At 38.2% G+C, this 22,109-nt stretch overlaps 1 protein-coding gene and 1 pseudogene across 1 annotated transcript in view; both read left to right on the top strand.

The window, feature by feature from the left end:
* The window catches only part of LOC148791550 (uncharacterized), a 94,848-nt gene that overhangs the window by 9,020 nt on the left and 63,719 nt on the right, over positions 1-22,109 (top strand). The window lies entirely within an intron of this gene.
* LOC148791551 (pentatricopeptide repeat-containing protein At3g21470-like) lies at positions 13,065-21,226 on the top strand (annotated as a pseudogene).

Raw genomic sequence — 22,109 nt, 5'->3', positions numbered from 1 at the left:
TCTGAATTTTCAGTATCTCCTAATAAGAAAAATAGTATTTAAAAGCATTATTTTTGGGTACGTAGTGGTAGACGGGTCAATTGCTGCCAAGAGCAAGACATGTGAGAAGGCATCCATCAACTATGCATGCGGGAAGAACACCGACTGCTCCAACTCTACCAACAATCGTGGAAACATCTGTCATTGTATGGAAGGTTATCATGGGAATCCTTATCTCTCCAACGGATTCCTAGGTATGTTGTCATTTATAACAATTCCAATGGATGCAAAGGTATGTGGTCATCAAATCTTTACTGTCCAAATGCTTTTAGGTGAATTTGATGCCACTACTGGATTCAAAATCCCCATAAACATGCATAGTTGAGAAGGCATCCATCAACTATGCATGCGGGAAGAACACCGACTGCTCCAACTCTACCAACAATCGTGGAAACATCTGTCATTGTATGGAAGGTTATCATGGGAATCCTTATCTCTCCAACGGATGCCTAGGTATGTTGTCATTTATAACAATTCCAATGGATGCAAAGGTATGTGGTCATCAAATCTTTACTGTCCAAATGCTTTTAGGTGAATTTGATGCCACTACTGGATTCAAAATCCCCATAAACATGCATAGTTGAGAAGGCATCCATCAACTATGCATGCGGGAAGAACACCGACTGCTCCAACTCTACCAACAATCGTGGAAACATCTGTCATTGTATGGAAGGTTATCATGGGAATCCTTATCTCTCCAACGGATGCCTAGGTATGTTGTCATTTATAACAATTCCAATGGATGCAAAGGTATGTGGTCATCAAATCTTTACTGTCCAAATGCTTTTAGGTGAATTTGATGCCACTACTGGATTCAAAATCCCCATAAACATGCATAGTTGAGAAGGCATCCATCAACTATGCATGCGGGAAGAACACCGACTGCTCCAACTCTACCAACAATCGTGGAAACATCTGTCATTGTATGGAAGGTTATCATGGGAATCCTTATCTCTCCAACGGATGCCTAGGTATGTTGTCATTTATAACAATTCCAATGGATGCAAAGGTATGTGGTCATCAAATCTTTACTGTCCAAATGCTTTTAGGTGAATTTGATGCCACTACTGGATTCAAAATCCCCATAAACATGGACCTTCCAAATTTCACTCAAAAACCTCTCCATTTACCCCTCTTACTAAAATGACTCCATTTCAAGCATTTTAATTTATTTGGCAAGTTGAGACTGCTTTATGCTTCCTTCAAACTAGTGTCTACTAGACCTCATCCCAAAAAACCACCTCAACCTTAGATTTGGAATCTTAGGACTCCCCTTTTGATAAGGAATTTCACTATGCTCAAAGTCCCCAAAATTCCCGTATCTTTTTCACTTAAATCCCAAAATGCCCCTACTGTTTTTGAACTATTCTAACCTTATGCCTAAACCCTTGAGATGAAATGACTAATTGTGAGTATTAGAACTACAACAACATGGATAGGAGAGGAAAGGGGGTCTGCACCACTTTCTTATTTCAATAGATGGAATCTACATGGGTGAGACCTTAATGCTAAAGTAAATGTAAATGGTCATTTAAAATGATGAATAGAGAACTACAACAATTGACAAGTATTGCCAAACAAAACAAAGAAGAAACCACTTTCTTATTGTAGTATTGCCAAACTACAATAATGCCGCTCGATCCTAGGTGGTGCAAGAATCGAGGTCAAAGTTAGATAATCCTTGCTAACTGGGTGGAGCCAAGGTAGAAGGATGAAACCATGTTCCAAGATCTAAAATCAAGAAAGGAATCAGAGGCCCGAGGAGTTATCCCCGGGTAGACACTTTGACACTCAAGTTAGTAGAAAGCAGGGGGCTGTCAGGCCAGGTAGTTAGGGAATGGTGTTCGTTCGAGCAGAGCAACAGTATGGGAATTAAGAGTTGGATCCTTTACCTTGAGCAGGAGGTACATTTTTATAGTCTAAGATCCATGTCTTGGTCAAATGAGGCTCTTAGGGTTATCGGGATGAGGTTAACCACTGAAGTCGAGGAGTAAGTGCTTGGTCGTGGGGGTGACGTGGAAGAGTTCTTAGGTCTTCGGCTAAGGAACTCGAAGTCAAAATTTAGAATACAAACACCACCCCCCCGTTCCAAAGTCGAGGAGTAAAGTGTTCGGCCTCGGCGTGGCATGGAAGAGTTATTTTGTCTTTGGTTGAGGAACTTAAAGTCAAAATTCAGAATACGAACACCACTCCCGCATTTCTGAAGTCGATGAGTGAAGTGCTCGGCCTCGACGTGGCATGATAGAGTTCTTCGGTCTTCAACTGAGAAAGTTGAAGTCGAAATTCAGTTGGGCACTCAATTTGGGATGCATGACTCGAGGTTGGGCTGGTTTTCCTGGTTGGATCAGTTGGTTCAATGCAGATCCCTTCTCCGCAAAAGGTTGTTAGAGGCATTGTTTCACTTCTCGAGGCTTTATGTGTGCAAAGGGCATAAATTCTTATTCATTTCCCAATCTTATCAAAGCAGCACTTCATCTTTTTCATTGATCTTGTCTTGATCTAGACTGTTAAGAACCCTTAAATGGGGGGAAGAGCATTTCCCTTTCGTCATTTGCAAAAGAAGTCACTTGCAGAGCTCGATAAGGAGTAGTCTTTGGTGCTCGGTGTTTGCTTCAATTCTACGGCCTTCCGTTCTTATTGCTAGTTAGGATGTCTTCCTCGTCCTTTTGATCCTTTTCATCTTCCTCTAATTTGTCTTCTGAGTATAGTGCTTCCTCTTCTAAGTCCGAGTTGGGGTCTTAATTGACACTCCTTAAATAATTTTTGAAGAGTCATGGAGCAGAGGAAGGTGCTGGTTCAGAAAACACAACTTGAATAGTCACAATGTCAAACATTGTGACTGTTAAAAGGTAATTAACAGTTAGTGACTATTAAATTTGAATTGTGCCTTTAATCACACCCGATCGAATCATGATCGTTGAAACATCAACGGTCAGCCTCGCACTAAAAGTCAAATCCACTCTTCGCAAACCACACAAAATGCGAGCAAAATACACATATAATGCGCCTCATTGCGCCGCACATGTATGAACATGTTTCGTAGTAGTAAGCCTCCATATTCTTCTCTTATATTTCTATAAAGTGTAAATAATCTCTTATTTATAACCTTAAAACACGTTTAGTAAATTTCCAATGTGGGCCAAGTTGAAAATTGATTATTAATAAGAGAAAAAAACTATTTTCCAAAATATATTTGCAAATGTATTTATCATATAATTGATCAATCAAATTCCATTGGTTTTAGCCTATAATAAGATTAAAATCCAACACAAATGGGACCTAAGAAGATCAATTCATTACAAACAAGGTGTTTGTTGGAATTGCACAGCAGAAATAATGTAATCTGTACGTGCACATAAATAAAATAAAAGCAGATAGCAATAAAGAAAGAAAGAAGAGAGAACACCAGATTTATGTGGTTCGGCCAAATTGCCTACGTCCACGGGTAGCAACTTGGAGCTTCCTTCTTACTATAAACAGGAGAAAATACAAAGATGGCCTTACTGGAATCACACCTGTACCCGACACCCAATACACCCAAACTCAATACTCCTCTCAACACACTGTATACACTATACATTGAAATGAAATGGAGTATATGATGAACTAACATAGGAGGGACCCCTATTTATACTTGAGCTTAGGGGTATAATGGGGTTTTTTAAAAATTTTCTTCATAGTTAAGCAAACCACAATCAGTGGTTTGCAAATGGTGTGCCACTATTCTATTTGGTGTGCCACCAAATAGAACAATGGGCACAGCTCGGTGGGCCACCGATTGCAATTTTGGTGGGCCACTGACTGGCCCACCTTTTGCTTTTCAACATTCTCCCACTTGAAGACAATTTTCATAGTGAAAAAACTCGCTCGAGAATAGATGTCGATCATCTCTTGCTATGTGGCTTCAAGTCTCAGAGAAGTTCTGCACTAGATGAACTTCTCTCTCATCACCGACTTTGTCAATATATCAGCAATGTTGTTGTTAGTGTGAATCTTTTGTGACGAGATCTACCCATCTTCAACTACCTTACGAACAAAGTGGTACTATACATCAATGTGTTTAGTCCGTGCATGAAAGACAGGATTTCTTGCTAAGTGTAATGTGCTTTGATTGTCACAATGGATAGTTACCACTTCTTTCTTGATGTGGAATACTTCAAGCAACCTCTTTAGCCAAATACTTTCTTTGCATACTTGTGTAGCTGACATATATTCTGCTTTTGTTGTAGATAAGGCTACTATAGATTGCAATTTTGATGCCTAGCTCACTGCACCATTAGCTAAAGAAAACACATAACCAGTAGTTGATTTTCTATTATCGCGATTTCCTGCATAGTCTGCATCCACAAAACCAACTAGTTTTAAGCTTTGGCCACTATAACAAATAGAGATTTCAGAAGTACCCTTCAAATACTGAAGGATTCTCTTCACTGTAGTCTAATGATCTCTTCTTGGATTTGCCATAAACTTATTGACTGCTCCCACAGCTTGTGCAATGTCTGGTCTGGTGCACACCATGGCAAACATAAGGCTCCCTACTGCTGATGAATATGGTATGTGGGACATATCTATCTTCTCAGCTTCAGTGCTAGGTGATTGTTCCGAAGATAACTTGCAACCAATAGAAAATGGAATACTGGCTGGTTTGGAATCTTGCATGTTGAAGCACCGCAAGACCCTTTGAACATAACTCTTTTGAGTTATCCAGACTTTCCTGTTCTTTCTGTCCCTATATACCGTCATCCCAAGAATCTGGTTAACCACCCCCCGATCCTTCATGTCAAACTCCCTAGCTAAACGAGCTTTCAGTGTTGAGATACTTCCTTTATCAGTACCTACAACTAGCATGTCATCAACATATAACAGCAAAATGATAAAGTGATCATTACCAAAGTATATGTAGGCACAATGATCTGCTTCGCATTTGCTAAAGCCCAAGCTTACAATGAAGGAATCAAATCGCTTATACCAACACCTTGGCGCCTATTTTAGACCGTAAAGTGATTTGGTCATCTGACAAACCAGATCCTTTTTGTCGACATCGACAAAGCCTTCAGGTTGAGTCATATAAATCTCTTCTTCAAGATTACCATGTAAGAATGCAGTTTTAACATCTAACTGCTCCAGCTTCAAGTCAAGTACTGCAGCCATACTCAATAGAATACGAATAGTACTTAATCAAACAACAGGAGAAAATATTCCGTTGAAGTCGATACCTGATTTCTGAGCATATCCTTTTATAACTAGTTAAGTATTATATCTTTTGATATTCCCGCTAATATCATTTTTGAGTTTATACACCCATCTACATCCAATGGCCTTTCGATTCTTAGGTAGTTTGACTAAGTCCCAAGTTTTATTTTTCTTTAGAGCTTCCATTTCTTCCTCCATTGTCATTTGCCAATGACGAGCATTTGGACATTTGCATGCTTCCTGGTATGAACAAGGTTCATGCTCTTCTGTAATGCAAGCATAAGCTGTTACATAATCTTAAAGCCAGACAGGAGGTCTTGTAGCTCTCCTCAATCGACCTTGATCACCGTGAGTCTCTCCTTCAAAATTTTCAACATACTTTTCAGGTACATCAACAGTTGTATCAATTTGTTGGTCTTAAATCTTTTGAAAAGATTCCACTTCAACTTTCTCTGTTGTTTTAGAGCTTGATTCTTTCTGCATCAAATCTTCATTGAAGACAACATCTCGGCTAACAACTATATTGTGGGTTGTAGGATCCCACAATCTGTATCCCTTTGTACCTTCTGCATAGCCAAGAAAAATACACATTTTTTAGACCTTGCCTCTAGCTTGGTCCTTTGCTCCTTAGGAATCCAAACATAAGCATCACAACCAAAAGTATGTAGGAAAGAATAATCAACAGGGTTTCCTGACCATACCTCTTTTGGAATTTTGCAATCAAGTGCCATAGTGGGAGAGCGATTTACTAGGTAACATGCCATATTGACTGCTTCTGCCCAAAAGTACTACTCCAGCCCAGCTGCACTCAACATGCTTCTAGCTCGATCCATAAGTGTATGATTCATCCATTTAGCAATTCCGTTTTGTTGTGGAGTTTATAGAACCGTATATTGTCTTAGAATGCCGTGCTCATTGCAAAAATCTTCAAATTCTTTCGAGGTATATTCTTTCCCATTGTCGGTTCTCAGACACTTAATTCTTTTCCCTTTCTGATTTTCAACTAGAGCTTTGAACTTCTTGAAATAGGAAAAAGTATCACTCTTCCGTTGGAGTAAATATACCCATACTTTTTTGGAGAAATCATCAATAAAAGAAACAAAGTATAATGAACTTCCAAGAGATTTTGTAATAGCTTCCCACGTATCAGAGTGTATTAGATCTAATACGTCTTTACTCCTAGCTTTAGACTTGGGAAAACTAGTTTTGTGGTATTTCCTAAATAAACAATCTTCAGAGAAATTCAAATTAGTAGATTTTGATCAAGAAGTACCTTAAGTCCTTGTTTGCTCATATGACCCAAACATTTGTGCTAAATCATGACGGAATCGGTCATAGCATTTGCAACGATGGCATCGCCGACCATGGTATCCCCAATCAAGTGGTATAGCCTCCCTTGTAATTTGCCTTTTGCAATTACCATAGCTCCTTTACTGATTTTCAATTGGCCCTTTTCTCTAGAAAACTTGTAGTCATCTTCATCAAACTTTCCTAGTGACAGGAGACTCTTTCGTAGTTCAGGAACATACCGTACACCAGAGATTGTACGAGTGGTGCTGTCAAACATAGTAATTCTAACGTCTCCAATTCCCACTATTTTGCATGTGCTATTATCGACCATGTAAATAGTCCCACCATCGCACGATTGGTATGTGTAGAACTAATCTCTGCATAGCGTCATATGGAAAGAAGCACCAGAATCTAATATCCAGTTATGCTTTAAATTTTCACAAGAATCAATAGACAATACCTCACCATCTTCTGATGAATCACTTCCTTCTGCGATGTTTCCTTGGGAATTGTTTGAAGCCAGATCTTTGTCAGAGTTGGGCCGATTTTGCTCTTCTTTGGATTGTCGACAATCTTTTCGAAGGTGCCCCTTCTTATCACAATTCCAACACTTGAGTCCTTTCTTATTGCCTCTTGACTTGGATCTCGTTTGATTTTTGATAGAGCAATTTCCCTCATTCGATCTACCTCGTACCATCATTGCGTCAGCTGAAGAATTCTTCCCAACTTTTCTACGAGATTCTTCCATAAGCAACATAGAAATAGTAGATTCTAATGACAGATCTTTAGTATTGCTCAAATTCATTATCAAACTATCCCAAGAGTCTGGCATAGAACAAAGCAAAAGAGCAACCTTTTCTTCGTCATCAATACGTACCTCTATAGCTGCTAATTTGCTTACTAGAGTGTTGAACCCATTCAAGTGTACTTGCAAAGAGGCTCCGTCCTTCATCCTCAAATTGTAGAGTTATCGTCGGAGAAAGATTTTGTTGGACATCGATTTCCTTTCGTAGAGATTCCGCAACTTGTCCCATAAACCTTTGGCAATGGTTCCCTCGGACACGTTGAATAAAACTGAATCTTCTAAAGCAAGAAGAATATCAGCCATGGCTATCCGGTTTTTCTTCTCAAAATCTTCGTATTTCATATCAGTAGGCTTATTCTCTTTTCCTTCAAAGGCAATTGCACAATCTTCTTTCACCAACACAGCATGCATCTTCAGCTTCCAAATTGCATATTTGGATCCGTTGGATTTCGGTATATCGAACCGGGTAGAGCTTGAACTCGCTATATTCAACACGTGCAATACCGGAACAGCAAATACAGATTTCGGCAAAATCCCAGAATAGTACCGTGTGGCTCTGATACCAATTGTTGGAATTGCACAACAGAAATAATGTAATCTGTACATGCACAGAAATAAAATAAAAGCAAATAGTAATAAAGAAAGAAAGAAGAGAAAACACTATATTTACGTGGTTCGACAAAATTGCTTAGGGCCACGGACAGCAATTCGGAGCTTCCTTCTTACTATAAACTGGAGAAGATACAAAGATGGTCTTACCGGAATCACACTTGTATCCGACACTCAATACTCCTCTCAACACACTATATACACTATACACTGAAATGAAATGGAGTATATGATGAACTAACGTAGGAGGGACCCCTATTTACACTTGAACTTAGAGGTATAATAGGGTGTTTTAAAAATTTTCTTCATAGTTAAACAAACCACAATCAGTGATTTACAAATGGTGTGCCACCGCCACCAAATAGAATGGTGGGCACAGCTCGGTGGGCCACCGATTGCAATTTCGGTGGGCCACCGACTGGCCCACCTTTTGCTTTTCAACTGTGTTGACGTAGGGTTAGTTAATAAGGTGATTTGTAGCTCTAATTTAATGATCACCCGAGTGTCAATGTACCAAAACAGGAAGCATGGTTACAACAGTGTCAAAAAAAATCGAGGGTCCGCATCTTTCTTTTGAACTAAGTCGTTGGACTAAGGTGACATGGAGAAGACACTTGCCTTCGGTGACCAAAAATGTTCAAGTGCGACATTGACTTTTAGTCTTTGAATCTGAGCTGAAAGCCATGAGGGTGCTTAATCTTAATCCACTGTAGCTCAACGGTAGGAACCTTTCTTTGTTGCCATGGTCTCTAGTTTTGACGAATTTCGATTAGCTAAAGGCATTAGCCATGTAGTGGGCAGTGGAACCGATGATAACACATCACGCTAGTGAAAAATTATGTTGTGCCCCATGTATTTTATTTTATGATTACTGTGAGTATTATTATTATTAGTGGTTCTAATTTCTAAATAATATTAATGAACAACTATTTCATTCAGCTAAACCTATCGGGCTTTAGATGAAATTGAAAATTTTGAAAGATATCTTAAATGGTGAGTGAAGATTTTTGGCATTGGGCCTCCTTCAAATAGATAGGGGAGCCTCTAGGGGATTTGCTGGCATAAGCACCAAAAACTGAGTAGAGAAATCTAGAGCCCCTGACAATCCTTTTCTAGTCAAGATATCCCTAATTTATTCCAAATTTACTAAAGCTAGTGGTCAATAGTAGTGGAAGGACCTTTGATTTAGAATAGGAAGAAATTTAGAAAACAATAAGTTCCATTCTCCCTTTACTAAATTTACAATAGGAAGAAATTTAGAAATTTGATCATTTTGATTTTGGTTGAGCTATGTTGGTCTTGTTGCTGTTTAGATTGAAAGTAAGCGTCCTTGCTGTTTGTTAAATCAACCCATAGTTAGGGGTGTTCATAGTTCGGTTAACCAAACAGTGAGCACATATTTTAACCAAATTGGTACCTTCCGATTTTGCATGGTGCCAAATTGAAATAGACTGAATCAATAGGTTAATCAGATGATTGGTTCAGTTTTTGGTTTTTATGTATAAAAATATATATAATATAAATCCATGTTTTAAGAAAATGTAACATATAATTACATTCTACATATAATGTATATTTGTATTGTTTTATGTCTAATTTATATTTTTATTTGTCTTTATTTTTTATTTATAAAATGTGCTAAGAATTGGGATTTGAGGTTGAAAACGATCTTTTTTTAGTAAAAATAGAAAAGCAAAGCGCCTTCACAAGAATCTTGAAAGGATATCGAAAATCAACATAAAGATCACTCTGATAATCGAGTGCAAATTTATGGACTCCAGAATTTGTACTGTGGAAGTTATACATACTGAATGCTCCTATTAATCAATTTTTTTTTTTTTTTACGGATTTTCAATTTGGTCTTTTCCTTGGGGTAAAATACTTAAAAACTTCCTCCATGTTTCTCCTAAATACTAAACCTTACTTTTGAAAATGGACTAAGACCTCTCTTGTCAGATGATGATCAGTGAAGATCCGTTTGCATATAACATCAAATGTGGATGAAATTTGTTAAAAATCCAATTTTGCCCCTTTAAGGTTCGGGTAGTTGGGAAAATTTCAACTGATTTATGAGATATTGAACTATTTGATCAACCATGCCCAAAAACTCCTAACAGCTGAAAGAAACCGATTTATGGAAAACTAGCCTTAATCAATTTATGCAACCATTAAACCATTTGATATATCAACTGCAATATAGTGACCAATCATGAATGTTCTGCTAGTTAAGCCTAACTAACCCTAATTTAAATTCTTGTAAATATTTCACATCCATTTGGAGAGAATTCATTCTCTGAAGTGAGATGCATTTAATTTTTCTTTTCCTTTGTTTCTTTATAATCTTTTTCATTTTTTTCTTGTTTGGGCAAAAACAAATGGAGGGGGGACCCATTGAATGTTATTTTAGCTTTGTATTGCATCCAATTCCGTAAGTAGAGTTGCATGTTCATCATCTAAACTGAATTCAATTTAATTTGTCAGTCTCAAACTCTTCTCCACCTTTTTCAATAACGTTTCTATGATGCTATGAAAAATTAAAAAAAATATTATTCAATGCAGCAAACTTCTTTTCCTTGCTAGCATTATATATATCACTGTTTTTAAAATCGGATTGGACTGGATGGTCGGACTGGAAAAATCGGGGTTCCGTTTTCCTCCAAAATCGCTTTTTTCCCTAAAACCATTGATTTTGGTCAGTAAACCTCTGAATCGGCTGGTTAATCGTTCGAACTATTCAAACGGTTTTGCCCGTTCTCCAATATTTTTATTAAACTTTTTTTTTTTTTGTCAGAACAGACCAGCTATTCAAGTCGAACAGCCGGACCGTTCAAACCGGTAACTGGACCCCTGACCGGTTCGGTCACTGTTCGTTTTTAAAAACCATGATACATATTACAGAGCGATTAAGGGGGTTGAGGCAGAGTTGGAAACGTGTTAGGTCCACTGATTTTTGGGATAAGTTTGGAAAGAGTATAAATTCAAACATGTAGAGTGCAAAACATTATATTTTGTATTGTTTTATATGTATTTGTACCGTACATATTTACATTTCTACTTTCAAATCGAGCCTTGAGGTATTCATCAACCAGGCGCAAAAAATTTCCTGGAAGTTGAAAGAAAGTGATAAACAGAAAACCAGTCGTAGTCATAAATATTGCTGCTCATATTATGGGGAACACAGATTTGCAGAAATAAGGGCAAGAGTTTGATCTGCAAGCTACATCCTTCAATACATTAGCAAGTGCAGAGACGTCTACAAGAGACAAATGAAGAGACAGAACAAACAATGCAGAGTCGGGGAGATTAATGCACACGTTAGCGAGAGAAGATAAGAGAGGCCGATCAATGGGAAGTTTGTTAAAAGGACATGGGAAGTTTAGTATTTAATAGAAATTTGAAGGGAGGTTTAAGTCTTTCAATTTTTTTTTTTAATTTTTTCATGAGCACCCCACTCATAGCAGTATCTTGGTTTTATCAGGCCTTATTATTATTATTATTATTATTATGGAGAAGTACGGACAGGCTCAATGCAGAATTCTGATTTCCACTGCAGAGTTACAAACATTCAAAATGTCAAAAAAAGATACTCTATGCACTCATATCCATCCATAGATTGGCATCAATTTCAAGCTAGCACTTACCCCAAATGTATTTTGAGCCAACAAATTCTGACCCTGGGCTGAACCGTCATTCTTGCTTATTATTATTATCTTACGGTTGTATTTTTCCAAGTGGACTTTAGTGAACCTTTTGATTTGATATGCTTGACCCTGCCCTTGACTCTGTTGTAGTTTTGTTTGGGGCCGTTTTAGGGTCTCTAATTCTTTACTTTGATTTTGCTGTCTAACAGGGTTTAGCTATGATACCCAAGAGACATGATACCTCAAAAACATATAACCAATCAACCCGTATCATAAAAAGAGACCCGATCAGCTCCTTGGACCTAGCACCTCACGGGAGCTTCACACGCACACCTTATCATGCGTATTTATTAGTTATTATATACAGGAGATGTTCCTAATGCACCGTGGATGTGCATGTGATACACCCATTTGTGAGGAACGGATTCGTCACATCATAAAAGAGGTGTCCCATGATGATCCAACCTGTTACAAACATGATGACTTCAAGTTGTTCTGCAACACTGCCATCTTCCCTCCAAAATTGATTTTGTATGGCGATGATCCGGGGAAAGACCACAACATTCTCAACATATCACTTGATGCTCATCAACTAATGACTTCTATTCTGGGAAGCGTAAAATGTTACACGGCTCAAATCTGTAAACCGAGATTTATGCACTTCAATCTGTAAATCGAGAGTTTCTTCCCCTGCTTTTGTGAGAGATCCCAAACGGCTCAAATCCATGTAGGATGTGCGCCTTCCTATTTTGAACCTGAAATTTTAGAGGACAGTGAGACATGTGACACGAAGATTTTTCCTATTCCAAAAGTTTTGTTTTCTAGCTTTTTCTTTAGTTCTGATAGAGTTGTTTTTGACATTGTTATATGTTTCCAAGTTGAATGAGAACCCCTGTTTAAATTTTTGATATGATATGTCCGATATGAAGTGTATTGTATCCTATTAGAGGCATATTGGTGTGTATTGGAGGTATATCGAGCCTAGGGATTTAACTATCATATCCATAGAATAATTGAATATTTTTAAAATTAAAAAAATTAATAATAATAAATTATATTTTATCATTTGATCACAATAATTGAATATATTATAACTCTATGGATGATCTATCAGACCAATTAAAAATTAATTAATTAATTAAATTTTATCATTTGATCACAATGATTGAATGTATTATAAATCTATCGATGATCTAACATATCCACAAAGCAATCGAAATTTCTTCTTTAATAACTAATTTTTGAATATATTATATAATGTTTATTTATTTTTTATAACTTTTGAAAATGAATAATAAATAATTGTTATTTATATTTTCACATTGAAGTTTTGCCAATGTTTTATCGTTGGATAGGAGAGTTGGGTCTTTCTCATCCCATAAAACATTAAACTTTAAGAATTATAATTTATAAATTATAGTTAAGAATGAGATTTTTAATGAAATTATAATTAGCTATAATATATTTCTTTTTGTTGCTGATAGACAATGGAACAGTGGAGAGCGGAGGTTGTGGCCTTGTAGGAGAAAGGGAAGTCACTGTTCATCGTCTCCCACCTTGAGATGGAAAACAGGGTAGTGGCAGCAAGAAACCTCTCTCCTCTCAAGAAATCTCTCTCCTCTCGGCAGCAACTAATGGATCTTGGTCTCATGTCATAAAAAGGTACCTCTCTCAAGGAGCCCCAGAAGAAGCTCTTCTTCTTTACATCCAAATTCTCTGCAAAAGGAATCCACCCTTATGGTGTTATTCCTCTACTACTCAAGGCTTGTGGGTCTCTGCCGGGAAAGCTTTCCATGCTGAGTCGATCACAATTGGGGTGGATTCAGATGTGGGGATAGGGACTTCATTGGTTAGCATGTATTCAAAATGCCGCGACATAGTTGGTTCCCACAGGGTATTTGATGAAATGCCTGATAGGAATTTGGTGACATGTAATGCAATGATAAGAGGGTGTTCAAGGAATGGTGGCATGGGTTCTGCATCATTTAGTTTTGAACGGATGCTAGAGAAGACGGAAGTTACATGGGCAGAGATGATTGATGGATATGCAAGGAATGGGGTTATTATTGCTGCTAGGCGTTTATTCAATTGCTCTCCACATGAGATGAGGAATCTAGTGACATGGACTGTGATGATCGATGGATATGTGAGGATTGGGCAGTTGAAGACGGCAAGGCAGCTATTTGAGGAGATGCCACAGCGGAACTGCTATTCCTGGTAAATAATTGCTGGTTACTACAAGAAGAGTAACGTCAAGGAGGCGAGAGAGATCTTTGATCGCATTCCAGTCAAGAATTTGGTGAACTGGAATTCATTGATTGCTGGATATGCACAGAATTGATATTGCGAAGAAGCTCTAGAGGCTCTCGCTAAGATGCAGTCCGAGGGATTTAAGCCTGATGAAGTTACAGTAGCAAGTGCATTATCAGCTTGTGCACAAAATGGTTCTTTGGATCACGAAAAAGAAATCCATAATCTTATAAATTGTAGCAATATCAAACCTAACCAGTTGACATGTATGCAAAATGCGGCGACTTGCATAATGCAAGAATGATTTTTAGGGATGGGGTTTCATTGAAGTGCCAAATAGTTATTATTATTATTTATTATTTATTATTATTATTTTATTATTATGATTATTATTTATTATTATTGATGAAGGGCAAATTAGGCCCTCCAATGACATCATGACAAATGGCATCTTAGAACAGTTGAATGACACATAGACACCACCTAAGTGATGATTTTGAGTTCCAGATCGTGGTTCATTTGCGCTCCGACCTAGTGACTTTTACCACAACTTAGGTCAGCTAAGAGCACCTCGTTCAGGGCTTACCTGTAGCACCTCGTCATTGGTCAAAGTGACCTCAACGCGAGGACTAGGCGGTGACCTGTGAGATGTGCTGACCAACAAATTCGGCATGCATATGCCGACACTCCCAGGTTTCTAGGAATTTGGCCCACGTACTGGATATTCTAGAGAATGCATGGCCATTACCTCCAAAGATCTCGGACCGGTTAGGCACGATATCCCGAAAATCTTGGGTGTAGTGCGTGAGATCGATGACAACTCAACTATATAAGGGCTTCTGACGTCAAGAACAGGGTACGCACAATTACTTGTTCACTAGCCAACTAGTATACATATTTTCAACTTGCACAACCTAGTACTAGATTAGGAATCGCAATATCCACCTCGGGTAAAGCAACCCAGGCACTCTAACATTGATTCCTTGCAGGTTTCTCCAAAGAGCTATGCAGCTTGATAATCAACTTAGCTCAGCACCCGATCTACCCCTAGCTCAGTCTAGCCAGCTTGGCTTCCAAGTCTTCATCCAACATAAATCCTCCACTTCGGCCTTTGAGTCACCCACCACCAAGAAGTAGCCAGATGACTAGAGAGCGCTCAGATTGCAAGGAATAGCACAGAAATAGAACAGATTACAAGGCCATGCGTGGGCCATGCGTCTATCAAGGAAATAGAACAGATTACAAGGAAATAGAACAGAAATAAACTAACAAGAAAATGAAGAGAAAAGGGAGGAAATCTGCTGCTCTTCTCCCTACGCCATGTCACACACCTGCATGGGCCATGCGTCTATCATTGCCCCCGTCTTTCAGAGGAACCTTGTCCTCAAGGTCCAATTTGATGTATCTATTCCATAGCTCGTCGAAGGTTGGTGTGAGCTCCCTCTTCGTCATCTGTCTCACTTTCGTCATAATTTCCTTCAAGCAATAGCAACTGCGGCCCTTTGCATTTGTGCCCCGGTACAAATTTTTGATCGCAATTAAAACAAAGGCCTTGAGCACGCCTCCTTTGCATCTCCGTCCAAGTGAGTCGTTTCATTGGTGAAGCAGACTTCAGTTTCGTTGGAGAAGAGTCGATAGTGGTCCTATTGAATTGACATGTAGCGTTTAAGGATTTTGACTTAAACATCTGAATCCCATTTGCTATTTCAATTTTAAGACCTCTCATAAAATTGCCTACCAATGCCTTTTGAGTCCACCCTTGTACCCGATTTCCCAGCCGTTCGAACTCTTTTTGATAATCACGTAAGGAGCCCACCTGTGTAATCTTTGACAATGCTTCGTCAAAGTCTTCACATTCGGTAGGACCAAATCTTGCCCAAAGTTCCTCTTGAAAATTTTCCAATGTCACCTCTTTGCCTTTTTCCTTATAGGATATTCTCAACCATTGCCACCATTGGTTAGCCTCGCCTTTCAAATGGAAAGAAGCCAATGACACGTTGTGAGATTCAAGAGTGCCTTGGTATTCAAAAAATTGATCTACTCTTATGAACCATTCGGTGGGGTCATCTCCCGCAAATCGAGGAAACTCCAATTTGGCTAGTTTGGAAGATAACAGTTGTCGTCCTACTTCGGAGTTGTCTCGAGATTCTTTTCTCATGTTGCGAGAATGCCCAGTAGGAGAGTTTGCCTTAAATTCAAGGCTGTTGGCAGTTGATGTAGCACGGTTGGAGAGTAGAGCTTCCGATAATTTGTTGATGGCATCTTCTAACTGATGGAACTTATCAGCTACTCCCGCCTCCAAGTCCAGCCTCTAAGCTCTCAATTCTCTCCTTGTTAGTAGCCATGGTGCCTAGCTCTGATACCAATGATAGGTCCCAGTCAAAGCTAGAGTGATAGAGTATTCTGCTTAGGGTGAGAATAAGACCACAAGATTTTATTAACTTCCAACTCCCCTCCCATGTTGGATGGGTGGTGTTTAAATACAGAAAATTCTCAACTTCTTTCACTAACATAGCCACTGATTAAGGGATTAGCTTCTCTAGTAGTTAGCCTATCCCTAAGCCATAGGAACATAACTACTTAACCACTAACAACTTGACATATTCTTAAGTAATAACTACTTAACCAAATTGACTACTTCCTAAGGCCAATACCTTGGCTTTATGGACCTATTCCTACGTACAGGTTACAAGGAAATATAATAAAAATAAAATAACAAGAAAATGAAGAGAAAATGGAGAAAATCTGCTGCTCTTCTCCCTATGCCACGTCACACACCTGCATGGGCCATGCGTCTATCACTGTCTTTGTTGGTCTTTTTGATTTTCCTTTGGTTATGTGGCTTTCTGCAACAACGTTTTCTTGTCCTTCCTGGTTTGTTGTTGTTGTCAGTTTGTTTTGATTAGTAGTATGTTCCGTTCTGGGTTCTTGAGTGAGCCTCGGGCTTTGACCCATTTGTATTATTCTTTTCCCCCTTTTTTCTTTCATCTTAATAAAATTTTCTTTTACTCTTGAAGAGAGAGGGAGAGATAACTAGGACTTACATTTAGCTTAGGGATAGCAATTTTTCTCATTTCCCCAATTCCCATGGGGACTCTCTCTAAATGAAGTGGGGATAGGGATGATTTTCTCCCTGCAAGAATGGGGATGGAAAAATTTTCATCCATTTTGATAGGGATGGGGAGTGCATTCCCTACCCCATGGGGACCCCAATCGATCCCCGGCCCCTAGGGATCTCTGCTAATATATTTTATATATGTATGCATGTGGGTATTTTATATTTTTAAAAATATGGTTGAATCGTTTTTAATATGATTGTAAATTTTAACTATTTTATTTTTAATTTTTTAAATAAAATAAAAAAACAAAAACAAAATGCTTAATAATATAAAAAATCATGAGAACCCCATGGAAATGGGGATAACCTTGTCCTCCAAGAGGACGGGGAGGGGATGGAGAGTGACTCCCCGTCCCCACCACGCCCCATTGCCATTCCTATCTCGAGACTTGGTTGTTGACGGGTCTTCTTCTTCCTGTGTCTCTTGCTTATCCTGAGCAGCATTCCTCAATTAAGATTAATAACATCTTGCAGCAGTGGCTTTTAACACTAATTGTAATGGTTATTTTATCATGCATTTAAAAGAAATGATATCATAACCGGATCTCATTAAGTTAGCTTTTCTTTTGGTAAAGTTTAACTGACCTTAATTACTACTATATAATGTCACATGGAGCACTCATATGATATTCGCCCATTTGAATCAATGATCGGTTGGAGAGGGGGATTTATTTGAATCTCCCACACGGTTTGCTCTGATCATCTATTGGTCATATTAGCCGTCTGACTTCTTTAATTTCCTCTTAATATGAAAAATAAACAGATTTTAATTTAAGAAATATTAATTTGCATGCATAGAAGTGGGCGGATCAAACGCAAAAAAGACATGTGAGAAAGGAAGTAGGAATTATGCATGCGGGGATAACACCAACTGCTCTATCTCCAACAACAGCCTTGGATATATTTGCCAATGCATGCAAGGCTATCATGGGAATGCTTACATCCCCCATGGATGCCAAGGTATGACTTCACCCTTCTTCCAATTTTGCTTCAAATTTCACTATTGAATTAGGGTTATATAAAGGTAATCATCTTATATTATTCTAGACGTCACCACCTATTGCCGAAATATATATATCCCAGCCCTCCCTATAAACACCATCCCCTAAATTGGGAATCTTTTCCACTCGACGCTGAACCAAACTGTACAATGGCCTAAGGGGGCGTTTAACTCAAGTTATCCCTTTAATTTAGGGAAAATTTTTGATTAGTATCTTGTATTTTGGGTCCAGTGCCACTTTGGTCCTAAATTTTAAAATGCGATAATTAGATATTCAAACTTTTAAAACATGTCAATCCAATCTTTACCATTAACCATTAGTTAAGTGGCAATTGAAAAAACACAAATACCCTTAAAGTGTTATCAAATTCTCTTTACCAATCATCCAAACATTGACTAAAAATGAACGGTCTCAAATCCTTGCCTTTTCTATTAGAGAAAGTTGGAGTCACATCTTAGTGGGCATTCTCGTGACCCCAACTTTCTTGAATTAAAGAGGCAAAGATTTGGGACTGTTCATTTTTTTTATCAAGGTTTGAAGGGATAATAAAGAAAATTAGACAACACTCGAAGGGAAATTATGTCTTTTGAAATGCCACTTAACAAATAATTAATGGGCCAACTGGAACTTGATTGATAAATTTTGAAAGTCCAGGTATCGAGTTATTGCATTTTAAAATTCAGAGACCAAAGTGGCACTATACCCAAAGTGCTGGGTACTTGTCAGAAATTCTCCCTTTCAATAAATTAAAGACTTTGACATTTTTGTTTGAGAAGCAAATGTGATTTCTTATATTTAATATGTTGTGCTCAACTTAAAATGTATTTATTGATTCCTCACCTCTTCTTAAGGATGGTTATGTGAGGACTACATCCTTACTTGAGATGATAGAGGTGTAGGCACGATCCGCAAGCAGCTCACGCAAAGTGTGGGTCATGCCGCCCTCTCCTATGAAAATTTTGGTGGTCGGCCCGGCATGGCCTGCAACACAAGCCTCGTGCCGTGCCGTGTGCCAAGCCTTGGCCTAAGTCGGGCCAAGACTGGGCCAAAGTTATTTTTGCCTATTTATTTAAGAAAATTGAAAAAATAACTTAAAATTTTAATTTTATATGAATTTTATTGTATAGAATTGCTTATTATACAATAATTAAATAAATTAATATAATATAATTGAAAAAATTGTTTATTTTATTAATATATTATATTCTATACTATTATATAATTATAATTTATATAATATATTATATATTTATATATAAATATATAAAATATATAATTATTATGTATATATATACAAATATATATATAAATAGCATATATGGACCGTGCTGGGCAGTGCAAACATACAAGCTGCGGGCGGCACTACTTGCTTGGTCGTGCTGTGCCGTGCTGGGCAGTGCAAACATACAAGCTGCGGGCGGCACTACTTGCTTGGTCGTACTGTGCCGTGCTGACCTGTAAACTTTGAACCCCAGGCCCAGCACGGCACGAACCATCGTATTGGGTCTAACATGGCGTATGTACTGTCATGCCATACCAGTACAAATTAGTCCAAAATCGTAGCGGGCCACGGGCCGCATGGCCCAATTTACACTTCTAGGTGATAACAATAATAATTTTTACATCGCCAGATACAAGAGTTGGCTGCCAAAGAAAATGCGGAAATATTAGCATCCCATATCCCTTTGGTCTAGTTGGAGATGATCCAACCTGTTACAAACATGAACATGATGACTTCAAGTTGTTCTGCAACACTGCCATCTTCCCTCCAAAATTGACTTTGTATGGCGAGTTGCGTGATTACGAGGGCAATGTGTTTTATGTCAACTGTCTATCGTCATGCTTGAACGATACAAAAGTGACAGCTGGTTCATCTTGCGGTGGTTTTGGTTGCTGCCAGACAACCATACCAAACGATCTTACTGACTTTGATTTATTCATATGGAGCCGTAACGACTTCAAATACACATGGAACATTAGTAGATGTGGGTTGGCTGTTCTTATGTCCGACGCCCAGGATTCATTTGACTCACAAGTTTCACATCAAGGGAATCCTTATCTTCCCCATGGATGCCAAGGTATGCTATTATTACGAAATCCAAACAATTATTCTTCTCTCTTTTACTTCAAAATTTAAATACAAATATTAAACATAAACGCTTCGCTGTTATTCACACATGGAAGTCACGAGATGAAACCATTGGTCCCTAAAGGACTCCTCTTGATAGCGCATGTGGTCATTCCAACATTTCCTAATTAGTCTATGTCTTACGTAGGGATGCCAAAGGGACGGGTTTCGTATTGTTTTGTTCAACCTAAACCCGATCCCCAACTTGACTAATTGGAATAGGTTCACCAAGCCCGACCTGACCCTTCCAAACAACAATACCGGTATTCTTACCTAAGGACATCATACATTTCTTCAGTGTTATATTGGGCACGGTGTAGGTCAGAAATCAGAATCAACCCGAAACCTAATTAAGATTGAACCGAATATGATACCATAGTCCGGTCTGGGCGGGTTTATCACTTTATTCAATACACTGACGTTCCTAGTCTTATACCCAACATTGTATTGTAACACGGCTGAAGTCATCGTAGCAGTCCGATTTTCCAATATGTCTTATGAAAAGCTTTACTTTTTAATGTGCAGTAGTAAACAGGTTAGTTGCAAACAAAGAATGTGAGAAAGAAACGATGAATTATGCATGCGGAAACAACACCTACTGTTCCAACTCTAACAACCACCGTGGATACGTTTGCCATTGTATGAAAGGTTACAATGGGAATCCTTATCTCCGCATTGGATGCCAAGGTATGTGTTCATTTATGATAATTGGCGTTTTCTTCAAAACTGTAATAGGAAATTTAGTACAATTGGGGCAATTAGAGACTTCTGATTAAACCACCCCATGGTGCAAGAAATAGAGGGACAATATATCCAGTTTGAACCGCCGGTAGTAGATCTCTTTAGATAATTCATATATTTACTCCTGCAAATTTTAATTTTCTCTATATATATATATATATAGTCAATAGTTATAAGTTTTCACCTCCATCCTTATCAACCTCTCCCAATATGCTTGGTCCGGGAATAGGACCTTCTCGTTAGACTTAATCCCTCTTCATGGCAGATTTAGGTATTTCGAAGGAGGGTTTTGTGGCAGTAAAGGTCACCAGTGATGGGATTAGAGTTTACGTGGCAGGACATGGGGTTCATGAAAGGGATCGATGCCAAACCATATATGGTGGTGTGTCTGTAGAAACTGCAAGGAGTTAATGTATAAAGTCTAGAACTGTAGACTTGGATTGCTGGGAAAAAAAATATTAATACCTCTTGAAAAAAAAAAACGGAAAAAATGCATTGGCTGTTTTCCTTTACCTAATTTTATAACAGCTGATGATGATGACGATTGCTTTACCAAAATCTCCAGAGATAAAGCAGCTAGATTGTCAAAGAAAATAAGGAAATGTTGGCATTCCATACCCGTTTGGCCTCGTTGGAGATGATCCAAGCTGTAATAGAGATGAATTCAAGTTGTTGTGCAATACAGCCACTGACCATCGTCCGCAACTGATGATGTATGGCCCTGACAGTGATGAGTATAGTGATAAAATTGTGTTGAACATATCACTACATGGCGAATTAACTTTCTTCTACTGGGCTTTTGTCGATTGTGATATGGGGGAGAACCCATACCACGATAGCAGGGAGGGGACCATAATGATTCCTGTTATACATGAATCATAAATTTTAGTCATCAAAATATAAACATGGTGCTGATAAATATGATATTATTTCCCTGAGATTCTAATGATTCCTGTTATAATCGAATAATTTAACCTTCTCATTTAATTTAATACTTTTCTATTTGACTCATCATCATCTAAGCCTTATCTCAATTTCACTGGATCAGTTATATGAATCATGTTTAGCCATTCTGTTTAGCCATTAATACTGTCACTTGAATCATTTCAGTTTTACTCCACTCCCTCCAAAGTCTACAAGCCATTACCCTTGGTTAATTAGTACTACGTTCATTTTATAACGACGATTAAAACGTTACTAATAAATCCAAGAATCAATATGAATCTGTGATTTGAGAAGGTCTTCGAAATATGCGAACACATTTTTTCTAATTTACTGATGCTTTTGGATTTTT

Source organism: Nelumbo nucifera, chromosome 5 (genome assembly GCF_055504915.1).
Source record: "Nelumbo nucifera cultivar China Antique chromosome 5, China Antique-T2T, whole genome shotgun sequence".
Taxonomy (NCBI): Eukaryota; Viridiplantae; Streptophyta; class Magnoliopsida; order Proteales; family Nelumbonaceae; genus Nelumbo; species Nelumbo nucifera.
The sequence above is the reverse complement of the archived record's forward strand: the minus strand, read 5'-3'. Positions and strand labels throughout refer to the sequence as shown.